Below are 14,159 nucleotides of genomic sequence, written 5' to 3'. Positions count from 1 at the left end.
GCCTCCTCCCATAACGGATGTGCGCTCCCCCTGCTGCCAAGTTCTGCGCATGTGCCGCTTACCTGGTCTTGCGATGTGTACCGGCACATGCGCAGATACATCCATCTGACGGCGGGAACCAGCAGGCGCCAGAGAGAGAGAACACTGTCAGCCGGGGAGAGGACCAATAAAGTTAATTGAAATGAACAAAAAAAAAGGAGCCTTTGGATTGCACAGTGCCAGAAAATTCTGGCGCTATGCACTGCATACCCTCCAACATGTGAGGGTCAGAAATCGGTGCAAATGGGAAAAAAATGTATCAGAGAGGGGCGTGGCTATGGGAAAGGGGGCGTGGCCATATATTCAATACCTGTGTGTGCGAGAGTGGAGACTGGAGAATAATCACTTTACCTGCCCTGCTCCACATCCCCCGCCCAGCGCTGGCCCTCTCCTGCTGTGCTTTATTGAACCTGCTGCCCTGCACAGTGCACACTCCAGACACAGCACGTTCTCCAGAGTCTACCCCGAGCAGGAGGCAGGCTGGCCGTGTCCCCCCTTGGTGCACCTTGGGAGTTGTAGTTTTATTTGCCAGCTCCCCCTCAAGCTCCCTGGGGAATAGCCGGCAGTCGGAAACTACAGCTCACAGAGTCCCCGCGGCTGAGACTGAGAGGTGCTGCGGCTGAAGCTTAAAAGTCGGTACAATCGGTACAGGCCGTTAAAAAACGGTACTGTACCGGGTAAATCGGTACAGTTGGAGGGTATGGCACTGCACGTTAATGGAGGAGCGCCCGGCAACCCGGACCCTTCATAAATACTGAATATGCGTTAGCCCTCCTCCCCCATAGAACACCCGCATCCACCTGCCTTAGCGCACGGGGATAGCGCATATGCCCCTGATCGAATGTTAATAAATCTACCCCTGAATGTGTTGACACAGGACCCATCCTTCACATGCACAATACAGGTCCTTTGGATTTGTAGGCACCCTTCTGGTGGATATGAAGGTTTTTTTTATACATCTTGTTTAAATCAGAGCCTCTGTCAGGGCCAAGCTCCAGAAAGCAGAACTTTGAGACTTTCATCATTTTGCTGTCCAACAGAAACCCATAAGGCTGCCTTTCCAAAACAGAATGGAAAGACCGAAGCACATATATCTTTGAGACTCAAGCTCCCAGTCCTCAGAGGCAGCTGCAAATTCAAGGCTTTTCTGATAAATGCTGTCATTTTGTCCCACATATTTCACGCACTGTTCTGTAAACCTTGGTCCAATTATAAAGCTGCCCATGGTCAGAATGATATCATTTGTCTTTTTGTAGTTACCGCTCATAATGTGACCATCTCCGAGCAATCTAAAGGCAGAATTCTTCTGGACTTTCATTGAGCACACAAAATGGCCACCACCTTTTCACAGGCAGCCATTACACAGTAATAGCTGCTCTCTGTGGGGAAGAAACACTAAGGGTTGTTCTATCTTTCTCCAATGATTAAATGTTAACTGCACTGGACGAGTTTCTCCCTCACAAACCATTATTGCTACAGAGGGTGACATTGAAGTCCGCAGCTTGTGCAGAGAATTTCCTCAGGATTATTTATTTACTTCACGTATCTGGGTGGGTAATTTGTAGCTGTCACACCTAATGCAAAAATTGTCACTGCTTAGCTGGCTTACACGCTCCTGCTGACAATCCTTTCACACACGCTGCACAAGGCAGAACAAGCTGTGTGCAGGTCAGCCAGTTTCGCATCTCTTCTAAGAGCCTGCCCTCGTCGTCTCGCCACCCGGCAGGGGAACTCGCGTCCTTGCACTCAGTGAGATGCTTCATTGACTATATTTTTCCGGAAAGGAAAATATGATAAGGATATTTTAGTTTATTCCAGCAGTAAATATAATAACGAAACCCTTCTCAGTATCTATTATATGGTTTAAGTTAATCAGTTATTTAAGCCATAAAGGGCATTTAGCAGCATCCGAGTTGCTTCCTAAGGGGTAGATGTATAAAGCAGTGATAAGGGAGGAGAAGTGATAAAGTGCCTGGTACTTTATCACCAGCCAATCAGCACCTGACTGTTAAGTTACAGGCTGGGTTGAAAAAGGGACAGTCAGGACTCGGAGCTGATTGGCCGGTTATAAAGTACCAGGCACTTTATTGCTTTTACTCCCTTATCACTGCTTCATATATCTACCCCTTTACCAAGGGGACACTTTCTCCAAGCAAAGGTGAATTTAGGGGTCAGATTGCCCCTAGACGCCATCTTATTGGTCGCTCCCTATCATGTCACTGCCCTCTTTATGTTGCCAAAGCAGCCCCAACCTCACTCGCCCAACACCACCACCACACTTTACATTACAAGTGAGAATGCTGCCAGTGCCTCATGTGCCTAGTGGAAAATCCACCACTGCCTCTTTAATGGGATATAGTTATAATCCTGGTGGTCGGAATACTGGCTGCCAGAATCCCCATGCTGGAATCTCGACTGCGGTCAGAACACAGGACTTTGAAATGGATCCAGATGCAGACGCAGGCATCCCGGGGTTAGGGTCAGAGAGGGGGGTGGTTAGGATTAGGCACTGTGGGGGGACTTAGAGCTAGGCTTGGGGGAGGGGGTCAGTTAGGGTTAGGCTGCAGATGGGGGTGGGGTTAGGTTTAGGCACATATAAGGCAGGAGGGTTAGGCTAGGGTGGTGGGTACAGGGGTAAAGCTGCCCTCGCACCAGGGCAGTAACTAGGGGGGGGGGGGGGCTAGAGGGTTACGCACACCGGGCGCTGGAGGCAGGGGGCACTAGTGTGAGCAGCGGCAGCAGCGGGGAGCTAGCGCCACAGACATAGATCTATGTCTGCGGCGCCGCGGCCACTTCAAAGATGGCCGCCGCCATGAAGAAGATAGACACTAGAGGTGCGCTTGACCTCTAGTGTCTGTGATGAACACAGTGCGCCCAGCGATACGCGCTGGGGCTGGACCTGCCCTGCCTGTCTCCTCAATGGCACCATGGGGGAAACTACATCTCCCTCCCCCTGCAGCAGCGCCGTGGAGAAACTGCAGATCTCTTCCTCCACATCCTCTTGCGCGCTGCTCAGCCAGAGCCTCTCGGGTGCACAGTCTGGATTCCTCCTGCAGCAGGCACCCCCTTCGCCCTGTCCCTGGATCCACTGGCTACCTGGACACCCTGCAGCTCCCCCTACAAATTGGTGAGTGCCCAGGGATTGACCCCCCTGTACCCCCTTCCCCCATGTGTGACACCTTGTCCCCTGTTACCCCCTTCCTCTGTGTCTGTGACCCTATCTGCCCCAATTTCCCTGGTGTCTGATCCCCTCTTCCCCTTACGTGTGTATGTGACACCTTTTACCCAAATAAAAATGTGTAATGGGCATTACGGTGTGTGGTATAAATTGTAATGGGCATTACGGCATGTGATATTATGTGTAGTGGGCATTACGGTCAGTGGTATTATGTGTAATGGGTATTACAGCATGTAATATTATGTGTAAGGGGCATTGCAGTGTGTAATATTATGCGTAATGGGCATTAGCGTGTGTGGCATATGTAATGAGCATTACGGTGTGTGTCATTATGTATAATGGGCATCACAGTGTTTGGTATAATGTGTACTGGGCATTATGGTGTGTGCTATAATGTGTACTGGGCATTGCGGTGTGTGTTATAATGTGTACTGGGCATTGCGGTGTGTGTTATAATGTGTACTGGGCATTACGGTGTGTGTTATAATGTGTACTGGGCATAACGGTGTGTGCTATAATGTGTACTGGGCATAACGGTGTGTGCTATAATGTGTACTGGGCATTATGGTGTGTGCTATAATGTGTACTGGGCATTGCGGTGTGTGTTATAATGTGTACTGGGCATTACGGTGTGTGTTATAACTTATAATGTGTACTGGGCATAACGGTGTGTGCTATAATGTGTACTGGGCATTATGGTGTGTGCTATAATGTGTACTGGGCATTACGGTTTGTGGTGTAATGTGCTCTGGGCATTACGGTTTGTGGTGTAATGTGCTCTGGGCATTACGGTGTGTGCTGGAATGTGTACTGGGCATTACGGTGTGTTCTATAATGTGAATTGATACTACTATGTGACCACACCACTTCCTCTCCTTCGGCGCGCACTGTCCCTGTTTAATGTCACCCTTCTGCTGTCTGTAAGCACATAAATGGCTTCTGATTAATGTTTTTCTTCAAAACCAAATGCCAAATGTGTGCCTGCTTCTGAACAACAACAATATATATAAATATATATATATATATATGTATAATATAGGGGGGGGGGCACTAAATGGATGTCTTGCCCCGGGTACCAGAAACCCTAGTTTCGGCCCTGCTCGCACTGTGCAATAAAACGAGCGATATTGCTAATTTTAGCCCTTCTGAGTGATAACACTTTTTATGACTCCCTCCACCGCAGCGGATCGTTAACAAGGAACCCCCCCCCCCTCCTTTCATGGCATCAGTGGATAATGGGTTGTTACCGCAAGTGCATGATTCACTGTCACCCTGTGTATATCACGGCTACTGTGGGCACTGTGTATAATGGGTACCACCGTATGGTGCAACATGTATAAGAGGCACTACTATGTAATGTAACTTAAATAAGGGGGACTACTATGTGGTGTAATATGAATCAGGGGGACTACGTGCGGTGTAATGTGAACAAGATTGTGCTACTGTGTAGTGTTATTTAAAATATGGGTACAATTGTATGGTAATACACCTTCCTTGTGAGACCACCCCCTTTTTTGTGGGCATCTCTTTATAGGTAGGGAGGGCAGAAATTTATAATAATGCTTTCAGAGACAGTGCTCCTGATGAGTTTGAAGAAACTCAGGAGCCCGAGGTGTGCTCCCTACCACCAGTGCTGTGCCTAAACACGTGCAAAGGGGGCCGCGCGATCGAATTGGGCCATCTCCCGAAGGAGACGGGCCCCGTTTTTCCCCTAACCCCTCTCAACCATAAGGACGAAGAGGGGAAAATAGGGAACGGTGGGTCCTCTTCGCCGAAGCTTAGAGAGACCCTCATTCCTCAACCCCCGGAAGGGTTAGGACGGTGGGTCCTCCGCACCCGAAGGTTTGGAGAGACCCTCAGTAGACTTCCCTCCGCCTTGCGGCTCGGGGTCGTCCTCGGGGGACCGAAGCTCTCCCCAAAAGGCGAGAGCTTTGGCACATTGGGGAAATGGAAGGCCCAAAAGGGTCGACCACACTACCCCAAAAAAACGTGACAAAACTACAAAAAATAAGGAACGTGAAAAGTGACGAACGTGAGAGGGGGAAGAGAAATAAATAATAAAGACCTCAGCCAGAAGGCCGGGGTGGGGGTGTGAAAAATTGTTCTACCCCATCCAAAAAGACGAGGTAAGGACGTGCAGCACTACCTGAAGGGAAGTGCGCAGTGCAAGTGCTTACTAGTGCATGGTGATTTTGGGATCACCCGTGCATGTTCGGCACCCCGAGTTTCCCCGGGGGCACAGTGCAGCCTCGGACTCCAAGCAACCGACCGATCAACGTCCGACCAAGGTTTCTCTGTTCCCATCGTAGGGCATTTTCCAGCCCCTGGCATGGGAATGGGTACTCCACTGGGCTTTTCGACTGACTCCCTTAGGGGCTGCGACACCCTCGGAAGAGCAATCTACTCAGTCTCAGTGTTTCTCCGATCCCAAGGTTAAGGTACTAAGCTAGACTGAGCCTTTCGCTGTCTCATCCTTCGGGGGCTACGAACCCCGTCAAGAGAGTCAAACTACTAGGCCCAGTGTTTCTCCCCCCCTCTCACCAGTGTGTTTATGCAAACAACACCTCCTACCACTGGCAGAGGTGAAGGTACTTAGCCAGACTTGTCACCACTCCCAGGCAAAAAAGAGGGGTCCCACACCCTCCGCCCATCAGAGCAGCTACTCCGTCCAGCCTTTCTCTATTCTCTGCCAGAGGCCAGTCCATACCCACTGATAAGAAAAGATACTACACTTGATCTTAGCCAAAAGGCCGAGAAGTGACAGTGCTCCTGATGCTACACAAGCTGGCCAAGTGATAGGCCTGAAAATAGTCATAGATCTCTGATAGAATTCACACCCTAGTTGCAAATCCCCTATTGTGACCTGTGGCATGTCCTGTAACTAGATTGTGACATTCTGCTAACTACAGTAAATGCCTGTCTGTGACCCCTGTGCAGTTTATGTGATCCTCGTCACATTATTTACACCTTAATCTACTTTCCTTAAACTATCCCATCGATACTTGGCCCGTGAAATATTTTCTTGTTAGTATATATATCATTGAAATCATAATATTCAAATAAACGATGTTCCATTACAATGGAATGCAATGAACACACTGTTGTATTCTGCTTACAATGAAGACACTTGTCTAAACAAACAAGGGGAAAGGATTGTCATGTACCAACTAAAGGCTTGGGGGTCTTTCAGCTGTTCTTTTCACAAAAATAACTGTCATCTGTCACAACTAATCATCAGCAACAGTCAACACTCTCTACAAATGGACAAAGGCTGGTGCCCTGAAATGTCATGAGAGAATCCCCTTTGGTCTGGGTTGGAATATTCTGGGACAAAAAGGACAAGACCTAAAAGAGGACTTAACTTTGCATTAAGCTGTACAATTTATTTTTTTGTAATAGACCTTTATGGGCTCATTGAGTTGAATGCTGCGGCATCCGTCTGTGTACTTTGCTAATGCTGCTCTTAAGAACTTCCCCGGTTACAGATGTGCGACTGAACGTGCAAGGACAGAGCAGGGGCGCCAGAAGTTCTGTTGGTGTCAGATATGACGTATTAATGCTGGCTGTGCACCTATACTATACTAGCGACTGTGTATAATACAGAGACAAACTTCGGCGTGCTGCGCTGTACTCTGCTGTATTAATACTGTCTGTGCACCTATACTAGTGACTGTGTATAATTAATATAGGGACATGTTTCTGCATGCAGCACTGTACTCTGCATTATTAATGTTGGCTGTTCTGTAGACCATACTAGTGACTGTAAAATGATATCGGGGCACGCTGTGCTGTTCTCTGCAGTATTATTGGCTGTGCTCTACAGTGAATGTATAACATACCTCACAACTTTTTCAATTGAAGAATAGGGAGGCGAGCACCTGAAAAGGGAACATGGTGTATGCAAATTAGGGTGCACCCCCGTTTTCGGACACTGCACCGCTGAATAGACGTGAATAGAGATTCTGTCAGATTGGGAGGGGATTTCCAACTGCCCCCCCCCACCCGCAGCGGGAAACTGCCGGCCGCAGGAGGGACGTGGGAACGTCCCCAAAAACCGGAACGTTCCCGCGTTTAGCGGGACAGTTGGGAGGTATAATATAATTGTATAGGTGCACACTGTAATTTATAAGTAAAGTTAAACACCCCCTTACCCCTCCGCATGCCGCCACCGCATTCATGGACCCGCAGATCTCCTAGCTCTGTCTCCTCCTGCAGTGCTAATGAAAAATGACCATCACAAAAAATGGCTGCCCCCATACAAAAGAATAGTCGGCACTCCTCGTCAGTCACACTTCTGCACTTGCACTTTCTGTACCCACACAGACCGCACCCTGATGAAATGGCCACTGGGCCACGAAACGCTGATGATGTCTGATGTAATGTAGCACTGTACCCATCTTTATCAAAGCTATATTTTTTTTGCTGCTAACGGAGGAGTGCCGACTATTCTTTTGCTTCTGCAAATACCTGTTACATTACATATTGTCGTAAGCAGGGCACTCAAGTGTGCTGAAAATCTCAACATTTGAACCTTTTGTACCTGTCCACATAGGCAGTCAACCCTTTGCCTGTTGACCTTTCGCCCATATGGGCCTATTGCATGTTGACATATGACCTGTCTACTATTTCTATTCAGCATCTGGAACCCGGTTTACGTACAGTAATCCCTCTCTGTTCAGAATAAAAGCCGCTTTTATAGGGATGTTGACAATGTCCTTGTTGGCGGCATAATCCCGGCACCACTATGTTGAATTTGTTAAATTGCTAATTAAAGCAGCATGACTACATTTATACTGCCAACAGCGTTAAAATGCTTTAATTAGAACTTTGACAAGTCTGATATAGCGGTGCCGGGATTATGCTGCCGACAAGTACTGTATACACTGTCTGCAATGTGCTTGTTGGCATTCCACACCCAAGCCGCTTACATAGACAAACTCCTGAATCTCTTATTTGCCTGACTAACATGAGATTGAACAGGGGGCACAAATGCCTACTGAGGTACTGGGTGAGCTCACTCAGAGGGGCGAGAGGAATGTTGAGATTTGTACTTTTTTGGGGGGGCAGGGGGACAACATTAATTCAGCATTGTTATAGTACGTCCAGGGCCAGCTGTACCATTAGGAAGCTCTAGGCAGAATCCTTATCTGGGGGATGCCACCCTGTCTGCATATTACAAAATTATGAGGAAAACATCCTTGTTGTATTTAATGTCGCGGCTGTGGAACATCTAAGACGTGACCTCAGCTTTTGAGGGGCTGGAAAATGGGTATTAGTGGCAGTGTGGGGTTTTGGATGGGGAGAGGGCAGTCGATTGAAGTTTTGCCAGGGTGCTGAGAAGGCCCCCAACACTAGTGGGATTTACACTAATGAAAGCCTTGAACGAGCCCTCTTTTACCCATATTCACCGGCAGCGCTTCTCCACGCCCCACGTAGCACAATCCCTAATACTATCAAAGATAATCTCCTGTTTCGAGTAACGTACAAAATGTGTAATGTCATACACAAACGGTTTGGCAGAAATCCAGCTACAGTAGTACACAACACATCACATTCTGGGGTAACCCTTGTTTCACACCGGGATTAGATAATCCACTGTACCTGGAATGGCGACAAAAAATAAATAGCGGCCATTTGCAACGTATTTGACCCGGGTGGCATAATCATACCATTTACAGATCTGGCTATGAAATATCATCTTCCCAGAACCCAATTTTACATGTATTTGCAAGCACATCACTACGCCCAATCTATTCCCAAAGCATATGCCACTCCAGTCAGCCCAGATCCAATGATGTAATTGATAGCCCAGCATAATATCCAGGGATATAGGATCCGGATAATTATCCCAAAAGACAAGCTGCTCCAAACTTTGGAACTTAGGTGGAAAACAGATGTCCCTACCCTCCCGCCAATCCCAACTATACTAAATAAACTCCCAAACACTCTGAAACATCTACAATCGGCATCACTTAAGGAGACCCACCTCAAGTTCCTCAACAGGGTTTATGTATCCTAACAGCAGAGGAGCCATTTTACCCCAGGGGATATGGGTCTCTGCCCGAAGTGCAAAATGAGAGGCACCGCTTATTTCCACAATTTCTGGTAATGTGGGTGAATAAGAATTTTTTGGAGGAAACTTGTGGGTTTCCTGAACCCCTAATTCACCTTGCAGCTTTCTTACGACCTCCTGCCCTTACTCTTCCTATACTTTAAAAACTGGAATCTAGGACCCCAAAAAAAGAAAATAATCTCACTCATAACATTAATACTTGTTATAGCCAAAAAATTAATCTTGACTCATTGGATAGTAGGGACTGTCATTGACTGAATTGAAGAATTCTCTCCTTAAGATTTTGTTCTTTGAGCGCCAAGCAGCACTATGCGATATTGAAAAGGGTGTGACGCGCTTTTATGCCAAATGGGAAATTTACATACAAACCCTGGATCTTGGTGTGCAGGCTTCCATTCAGAAGATCTTTGAGAACACAACTTGGTTTATGCTGTGTCATATGATGTTTTGTCCCCCCTGTTTTATAAACCTTTCCCTTCCCCTATCACCCCCCACTCCCCATATTAATAAGAAGGCTTTGTTATACTGTTTTGAATGAATAAGGTCATGAATTATTTGAATTATATTGTATCAAAGTCCTATTGGTCCTCTGCCAATTTCTTGTTTTGATATATGTTCTATGTCCTACTCCTCATTTACTCATCCACTGTTACACTAAAAACTATTAATACTGGAGGACGATTCATCATTAGCATTTCCCCAGGTTCGGAATTTATATGCCAACCGCGGTGGAAATTGCCAGGATGGGACTTGCTTTGACCCAACCCAACACGATAACCAGACTTTTTAGGACATATCTTCATGACCAAACCCTGGATATGGATGTACTGCAAATAACCAAATGCGGTTTGTTCTGGGTAATATTCATTTATTTGTTTCACATGTTGTAATTTTTACAAACTTTCAATAAAATGAGATAAAAAAAGCGCAATAGAAACTGTCCGAATTCTGGATCACATCAAGATCCAAACTGAGACTAGGTTGCCTAGAGAACTGAGACTTGGTTCAGAATGGATCTCCAAGTGTAGATCCGGAAAGTGGGATTTGGTTCGGTTCAGATCCACAAATTTTCAGTGGATACGGATTTCTAGAGAACGGAATTGCAGATCTCCAATTGTGGCGGTTGATCTTTAAATGCCCAGTGCTATGACTGGCTTCCAAATAAGAACATTGATATCCTAGAATTCTCTGTTCATTGTTTTAGGTCTATTTAGGGCAGCTGGCATTGCGACGTAGAGAGAAACTTGCATGTAACAATCCAAGCGCTTTAGCATGACAATATCAATCACTACACAAGACCGAACCTGCCGTGACAGGTGAAAGAATGTGGCCAATTGGCAGTCAAAGTTCAATAGCTTTGCAGTATATGACATATACGGGCAGGAATTATAATTGAGATATCACTATGAGGCGGAGCGGGGTAGACAACGTAAGCTCCAAACAGGAGGAATTACTGAAGACAGGAACATGATCCTTAGTTGACATTTAATGATGAAATAGGGTCACATACACAATTATGTCGTAGGTTAATCAAACAGCCTTTTTTAAGTAGTCCTTGTAAAAGCTAAACCTATTGGATGAGAGGTGTCATGGGTGCAGATCCCTTAACCTTAAAGTCTAAAATAAATCAAGACACTGAGACGTAGATTTTGGCAGAGAAAATGGTAGCTATTTAATTGAATGCTAATTATTTAAAATGTTACGAAAGTGTGGTGGCAAAGAAAGGCCGGCCAGGAACCAGCTGTTCTGCAATGCCCAACTACAACCAACAGCAGGCACCGCAGGCGGAACTGTCCGGAGGGCACATACACCAGGTATAAGACCTGTGTAAATCACAAAATGTAACCACTCACCTTCTAAACTGCCTCTAATTTGGGTAATCATACTGTGTCCTGTTGGGACGGTTCGGCCTACTACCACTAAAACAATTGCACCATTACTGGTGACCTGCCGTTCTTACCCACCACAACTAGCCAACGTCAAAACCACAAACTTCAACATAAAGAGAGGCAGGGTGGGATGCCTGGAAGCAGAGTGGCCTTTGCCTGGCAAACCATCCCCCTAAATAAACAACTAACAGGTCTACACCCCCTACACTTTCATTGACTTCTCAAAATGGTGTGATCAGCACCCATGCCAGCCCCCATTCTAGAGGTTTAAACTGACTTTTCTGTTATCTTAGCATTCAGTTTCTCTTCTACAAGTTTCTCTTACCAAGTAGCACAAGTCAGCAATATACGCTTGCTAAATATCTACAAATACAATACCTATCCTCTTGATAACGGCCTCTATTAGCATACCTGCCAACTTTGAATACAAGTAAGGAGGGACATCAGCCTGAAATTAGGGGGCGTGGCCTAGCAGCCACGCCCCAATTCTTCGCCACTGTGGGGGCACGACTAGCAGCCCTATAAGCTGCTGGCTAGCCCCCAGCCCCTCTGCTTGCGGGAACAGACCCGGCGACAGGGGGACTCAACTGCCCCCCACAGCGGGACACTTCTGGAACTGTGCAGGACACAGGAATGTCAAGCGTGACAGTTGGGAGGTATGCATTACTTTTACTCCTCAGGTAAGGAGGCATGCTCACAGTCATACTATCTACCTGGCACCTGTGTTTGGTATGTAGCATGCATAGAACAGGTGTGCTCCAGGCAATTGACTTCTGCTTGGTCCCAGCAGCCCCGCCAGCCCATTGCAATATCATCAATATCAACATTACCGTCAATATATAAAGCGGAATGTGAGCATGAGTGCAACCCCCTTACCCTGTCTGCTAGCAATGGGCTCTAAGGGAGCCGCTTGCATGATCTGATAGCCCACAGGCTGATTACTTTGTAAAAAAATCAGTAAATGTATGTAATACTTACCTGAACCCAGGAATCTGTGATCGATGATCAGTGGTCAGCTAATCGATGTTCTACTGTTGTGAACCCTCTCCCTGTGGGATAAAGATGCTGTGAAGCTGGCATCTCACTTTACAACATGGAGAGTCAGATCAGAGCCCAGGATCTGATCATACTTGCTGATTTTTTAGATGCAGTGCAGTTATCTACCTCGAGGCTCCTGCTCCCAAGGGGGCACCTCTCCTCTCCTGTTGATTGAAAGCCATCTATATTGCTTATGTGGCTGACTCCCCCTCCTAACATAATGTTTGCAAGTGTCACCCTGTATTAGAACCCATGATCTGTCTTACTGGAGACAGACACCTTATGATTGAGCTATTTGGGGGACACCAATATTTATCTTGCCTCCGGGCAACTTGGATGAACTTACGCCACTGCCCAGCAACTGTCTCTTGGACTGACTCCCCCCCAATGCACTTTAAGAGTAACCCTTTTTTCCTTCTCCTCTCTGTCCTCTGTCTCTCAAGTCCTAGCGCAGGATCGCTAGCCTTGACACTCCAGCGGTTGTTGAACTACACATCCCAGCATGCCCTGCATCAGTTTCAGCATGGCCAAATAGTAAAACTGTAGCAGGGCAAGCTGGGATGTGTAGTTCAACAGCTGGAGTGTCAAGCCCATCCTCCTCTTCTATCCTGCCCACCTTCTCGTTGTTACCAAAGACCACCCTCTGGTTCCTCATTCCAAATGTTTCCAGCTCACTGGAACCCGACAGTTTTGTTCCTAGCAAATCATGTCATTAATCATTTCTCTGCGAGCTTTGACATGTCCAAGCTTGAGAACGGATCTTTAGCTGCCTGCTATGGGTTTTATTGCTGCATTTAATTTTCTGGGAGCAATAACTTGTCAACAAGTTATTGTAGCTGTAGACTTTGAAAGGGAAACCTATCATTCATTTCCATGTGCTGCGTATCGCCGATTTCTGGCATATTTGTGGAACGTCTGCTTATCTAAAACATCATGTATACAAATGAGCCTTCATCTATAATTATTGTAAATGTATTTTAACATATTCAAATTAACAGTGAAAGTAATAAAAAAAAAATCTATTAAAAAAACCCCTCCAGTAACACAAGCTGCCGTAGCAAATGCCCAAAATTGCTCATCGAAATTCTGTGTGAAAGTAATGAGTTACCAAAATATTACTGTGGCCACGGAAGATCAGTTGCCTTTTTACGAGGCCCTTACCCTCAATGGGGTTGCCTTACAGTTGTAAGGAAGAGGATATGATATGGTGGGGGAGTGTGCACTCAAGAGCAAGTCTCACTCTGTCTCTGTAGGAGTTGGGTGCTGTGGACAAGGCGTTGTCTCCTGCATAGCCAGGGGTGGATTGGGTTAGAAATCCAGCCCGGGAAATTTTGCGAAGCAGCCCTAATAGGGGGCGGGGTCTACTGAAAGGCGGGGTCTGCTGAGAGGTGGGGAGAGTATAGGCAGGGACAGGGAAGGGGAGAGTGACAGCAGGGACACGGACAGAGAGTGACAGCAGGGAAATGTATACCCTCCAACATAGCCATTCCATTAGGTACAAAATGCTCTGTTTCTGGACTTTCTTCCCAGTAGCAGTTGCAGAGGTGAGACTGCAGCACAGTCCAATATTCAAAAAGGGGAGCCACACCAGCTGCCATCCCAAACATCACTGTCCTGGACTCACTGGCAGTTGATGTGACTCCCCCTCTGAATTTTGGGCTGTGCTGGAGTCCAACCTCTGGGAAGTCCAGGAACAGAGCATTTTGTACCTAATGGAATGGGTCATGTTGGAGGGAATGGAAATGGATAGCAACTCACTTTGGAATATTTATTTTAATGGGAGCAGGGGTTAAGCAAAGGTGCCTGAGGGGATCCAGCGGCCGTGGGAGGAGGGTGGAGAGTTGTGCCACCCACATGGGCAATCAATGGGGATCCAGCAGTAGCGGGAGGAGAGCAGGTCCACCTCAAATGTGTGACCATTGGGGATCAAACGGCAGCAGGA

General features: G+C 46.8%; 1 pseudogene; it reads right to left on the bottom strand.

Annotated features, from left to right (window-relative positions):
- Positions 1 to 5,772: 5,772 nt before the first annotated feature.
- On the bottom strand, positions 5,773 to 5,979 carry LOC146005848 (U2 spliceosomal RNA; annotated as a pseudogene).
- Positions 5,980 to 14,159: the final 8,180 nt, after the last annotated feature.

Source organism: Crinia signifera, chromosome 5 (genome assembly GCF_055691185.1).
Source record: "Crinia signifera chromosome 5, ASM5569118v1, whole genome shotgun sequence".
NCBI classification, from domain to species: Eukaryota; Metazoa; Chordata; class Amphibia; order Anura; family Myobatrachidae; genus Crinia; species Crinia signifera.
Note: the sequence above shows the minus strand (reverse complement) of the source record. Positions and strands in the feature narration are given on the sequence as shown.